At 38.2% G+C, this 5,310-nt stretch overlaps 1 protein-coding gene across 1 annotated transcript in view; it reads left to right on the plus strand.

Moving 5' to 3' along the window:
• LOC106881851 (protein ECT2) overlaps positions 1 to 5,238 on the plus strand; it is a 129,719-nt gene extending 124,481 nt beyond the window's left edge. Inside the window, exon 26 of the mRNA XM_014932366.2 lies at positions 5,101 to 5,238. The gene's annotated coding sequence lies outside the window, so the exon portion shown is untranslated. The remainder of the gene's footprint in view (positions 1 to 5,100) is intronic.
• Positions 5,239 to 5,310: the final 72 nt, after the last annotated feature.

Below are 5,310 nucleotides of genomic sequence, written 5' to 3' on the forward strand. Positions count from 1 at the left end.
CAACAGCAATAATAATAATAATAATAATAATAATAATAATAGTGATGATGATGATAGCAATAAAACAACAACAACAACAACAACAGTGTTGATATGAGCATGTTGGTAGAGTTATTGTTTATAGTTGGACTTCAATTTATTCTTGTGTTTGCTTTTTTAATTTTTTTTATGGGTTTCAGTTATTGGGTTGCGGCTATGCTGGAGCATAGTGCCATTTTCAAGAGTTTTACATAATCACATTGACCTCAGTACTTCAGTTTGGAACTTATCTATTGATCCTGTTTCTCAAATTGCTAAGTTACATTTTGACTCAAAGGAGATGACATGCCAGTAAACACACTGGTATGTTTGTGTGTGTGTGTCCGTGTTTCCATAATCATCATAATCCATCTGTTTTCCAAGCGACTGTAGGTTAGATGGTTTGATAGGATCTTATGAAGCAGGGGACTGAGTGGAGGTGCAATGTCGAGAGCAGTGGCTTTATGCCAGGCATTGAGAGGTTAACCTATGATAGATGGACAGGAATAAGTGTTTCGGCCGTAGAAGAGGTACAGGACTATCCCAGCAGGAAAGGGAGACAAAATGGGGGTGATAAGGTATTGTGGGGTGGTGGTGGTGGTGGCTATAAGAAAAAGTAGAGAAATGAAGATGGCTAGATTTGTAGGTTCCTGAGATTGTGAAAGGAGATTGACAAATGATTAGAGATGAGAATAGAAGTGAATGGGGAACATGGGTGGAGGTGTAGACAATGATGCATCTCAGTTTGTGGGGGTAAGTGAAGGAAAATAGCAGGAGGTTAAGGAAAAGAAGATGAACTGGAGAACAACAGTGGAATAGGAAGACGATGTGAAGTGTGGTGGGGACAGGAGTAAGACTGAATAAAAGAAAAACCAAAAAACCCCAGAGATTAGAGGCACACAGGGTGGATGTAGTGGGTTACAATAAAAAAGGATTTTGATAGTGGACATGGGAGTGTTCAAGGAAAAGGGGTGTTCAATAGATGATGATGATGATGTGAGTGCAAAGTGGGTGAGAAAAGAAGTGGTCGCAAGAAGGGGGAATATTGGTAGCGCAGAAGAGTGGAATAGGTGCAACTCTGCTGTCGTATAATTACAGCAGCTGAGGAGGAAATAGTTGCAGAGAATAGTGAAGAGGGGATTGATGTTGGAGAGTTGCTGGGAAGGTAGATGAGATTTTTGTCAAGCATGGGGTTTTGACGAATCCTCTCAGTCTTTTGTCATCTCTTTTGGTGAGGTTCAATAACCTCCTGACATTGGTTTTCACTCCTTTGTCTGATAGCTTCTTCCTGAAACTCACTCCTACAGGTTCCATCAACATTTAGTGACCAGTTCTTCTTTCTGCAACTCTCTTCATCTATACACATCACATCACACTACTTTTGATGCCTCCTACACCCGGTTTTTCTCTCTTTGTCACTGTGCACATTGGTGTTGCACATCCAGCAGAGCATGCACCCTTAATTTATTTCTAGTTTTTGCACGTTCTCTGCATTTACAGCCTACATTTTACTCCAATGTAGAATTGCTCTTCATTTATGTGTATACACACACACACACACACACATACACACATACATCTGTATGTATATATGTGTGTGTGTGTGTGTGTGTGTGTTAATGAGGCAAATTCTGCTGTATATGATAGCGTTGATCCCTTGGGAGGCAAAAGGCAAAAAAGCTGCCTGCAGATGCAGAAGATATTTGGTTTATGTTCCGCAGCCAACTTCCTGCTTCTTTTCCCTCCAAGCAGTCGTTAACCTAATATATTATTACATCGTTAATAAAACTTAGATATTTCTTGATGCTTCCACAGTTATGCTGTGTATGTATGTGACTTTATCTAAATGCAGAAGGCAGCAAGTTATCTTCAGACTGAGCTCTGTTACAGACACCCACCGATGAGGTGGTGGTGTTGGTGCCGGCTTTTAAACTGGCCAATGGATTAAGTCCAGCAAGAATAGGAATGGTTCTTCTCTTTGACCTCCGACCAGACTGGTTCAAATTTCACTGACAAAATTTACATTGTCCTAAGGTTAGGCTAAAAAGCATCTTACCCAAAATACTGTGCAAAGTGTTCAAAGCAAAAACTAAAGTTGTGAAGGGGACATTTAACCACCTTGTCATATCCTTCTGTAGCCAAAAGAATATGTACCAGTCATATTTTTGGGTTGCCTGATTGTATACCACTTTGAAGAATTTCCTTTGTCTTGTTCCTATTGGTAGAGCATCAGACGAAATGCCTCACTGTATTTCTTTTGTCTCTTTACATTCCGAGTTTAAATCTTGCAAAGGTTATCTTTGTTTTTCATCTTTTCAGGATTGATAAACTAAAATACCAGTTACGTACTGGAGTTGATTGACTAAAAAGACATTCTTCCCTCAAAATTACTGATCTTATTCCTTAAATAGAAACAATATTACTGAGTACACTTAATTTTCAATTTGTTACTGAACACAGCTTTGTGGGCCTTGGACTCCTGTATTTTCTATTCACACTAGTCTATCAATGTGATACTTAGTAATGATGTTTCCTGTATGTTGTCTAAGTCTTGGGATTTTGTTATGTATTTCATCATCATCCTTTTACCGTTCATTTTTCCATACTTGCATGGGTCAGAATTTATTAAGGTGGATTATTTTATGGCTGGAGGCTCTCTCTGTTGCCAACCCTCACCTGTTTCCAAGGAAGGTAATATTTCCCCACCCCTTGGCTAGACATGTTTTTCAAGGTAGATTGGAAATGAAGGCCACCGCTTGTACGACAGTGGTGCTCACTTACATCTGTTCTGCAAAGTCAAAGCAAAAAGATGTACACGCATGTATACGATGGGCTTCTATACAGTTTCCATTTACCAGATTCACTCACAAAGCATTGGTTGACCTGGGGCTATAGTAGAAGAAACTTGTTCTAGCTACCATGCAGTGGGATTGAACCTGAAGCCATCTGACTAAGCCATGCCTGCACCAATTTGTGTACAGATATTTATGTCCCTCCCAAAGCCCCTTTTATAGGAATTGTCTCTGCTTCCAACCCCTACATTTTGCTTATCGCTATTTCCAGCTCTTCGAGTTGCTTTGTCAGTTACAGACCAGTTCTTGTACTTCTTTTCTGTCATTCTTTCATAATACTGGAGAGGGCAGAGAGGGCACGAATCTGGGGCAGCAGCAGCAGCAGCAGGTGATGATTGAGGGTCTTCAGCTGCTCTCTCACCCTTCCTCACTGAAAATGCCCACAACTTTTCTGGTTGTCTTTCTATTATATTGTGTATATAATTTTTAAATGTTTTGTTTGATGGGTCCCCCCCTCTTTGTTGTGTATGTACACACCTGTATGTTTATAGAAAGCATTTTGTATATATTTGAGTGGTCAAAGGAAGGTAGATTGGTAGAATCATTAGTATTGGACAACGTTTAGTAACAGTACCCTCCACCCTGAGTTCAGTTCCTGTCAAGGTGAACTTGTCTTTTTTATTCTTCCAGGGTCACTGAAATAAAATACTAACCAAGGTTTGATCTAAACGAATATCCTTTCCCCTCAAAACTTCCGGCTTTGTATCAGTGTTAGAAGCAATTATTACTATTAAATTCGGTGGGTTGACAGAGTCGTTGGAGCATTAAACCTCACCACTGCACCAAAAAAAAAAAGAAAAGCTTGGGTTTTTTCCAGCTCCGTCCATTCTTCATTGCAATTCCACTGAGATCAGCTTTACTTTTTCATTTCTCTGGGATTGACAAAAGGAAGTATCTGTCAAATAATGGGGTTGATGGTTTCAAGTAACTCCACCCCCTAAAACTACACCCTTTCTGCCATTATTACTAGTCCTGTTTATTGAAATAAATACTTTAGTTAACCACAGCCTTGTTCTCTTTAAAGTTGAGCTTTTGTAGGGATGAGGGAAATGTTTATTGTGTGTGTGTTCTTTGTTAACGTTCTTAATATAATTTCTTGCCATTCAGTAAAGAATCATGGAATGAAATAAGCAATCTCTTGGCATTGTCACACATCATATTTTCTTTTTTCTTGACAGACCAAAATCACGAAGAGTCTGGCTGCAGACTGCTTTGTCTTACGGGGATCAATTTACAACAGCTGCTCTTCTGTCTGTCTGTCTGTCTGTCTGTCTGTCTGTCTGTCTGTCTGTCTGTCTCACTTCAGCTGTGAAAAGAAAATTACTCCGAAGATACATCGCAACGTTTTATATTTGTGAAATCTCTACCCCCCCATCCATGTCAGCAAGAACAAGACCCAAATGACAAGGCATTTATTAATGAATACAACGTCAATTGTAATTGTTCTAAGTCCTACATTTGCTGTTAGTCTTGGAACTATTTGACATGGCCATTAAGGAATTCAGCAGTGTCAACAGAATATCAATAATGAATATAAAAATTATACTTTAGCTTTATATTGGTCGTATTATTTCATGGAACAGATAATTAACTTGTTTCTAGTTAGACTACTATTATGACTATATCTCCCTCCCATGTATATAATACTCACTCATACAGATATATAATATTAGATGATAATATAATGATGTACCTCCCTATATGTAATTACACACATAGTTGGGTTTTGTTTTGGTGTGGTTCAGCGCACTTCATTTAAATGAAACTAGAAGATGCTGAATTCAGTTTACAATGTTTTATGAAAATAATCTAGAGCAGCTGGCATGGAAGAAATGAAATGTAATGAAATGAAACGAAACGATACATACATACACACACACACACACACACACACACATATATATATATATATATATAAATAAATAAAATAAAATATTGTGTATGTGTGCTGGTTACGAGCCAATGATTCTGTAAAAATAAACTTTTGATATCTGAATACACTGTTTTTTTTTTTTACCTCTTGTTAATGTTATTTGGCAAGACATGAATTTCAGAGAGTAATTTGCTTAAGAACAGGACACATTTGGCAAGCAAACTTCTCTCTACATTGAAACATTATCGATGTCTGTGTTGGTGTCAACTCTGTTACTGAGTTAAATGGTAAAGTGGTACAAAGTCACTGTTATCGTAGTTAATGTAATGAACCAATATGTGTTAATTAAAATTACAGGTACAATGAAGAAAAAAAATGAACTTTATTAATTCTGGTCAAAGCAGTAGTGACAACCCTGGACATGTTCCAGTCTTATTGGACTCCTCAGTGAGACAGCTTCTACTGGTACTTCCAGAAAAAAATATCCACCTACCCATATATAGGTGAGTGAATTTATATTTGTCAAGGGCTCTGCAACTTCTCTAGTGCCACTGAGTGCCAAGATAC

Source organism: Octopus bimaculoides, chromosome 4 (genome assembly GCF_001194135.2).
Source record: "Octopus bimaculoides isolate UCB-OBI-ISO-001 chromosome 4, ASM119413v2, whole genome shotgun sequence".
Classification (NCBI taxonomy): Eukaryota; Metazoa; Mollusca; class Cephalopoda; order Octopoda; family Octopodidae; genus Octopus; species Octopus bimaculoides.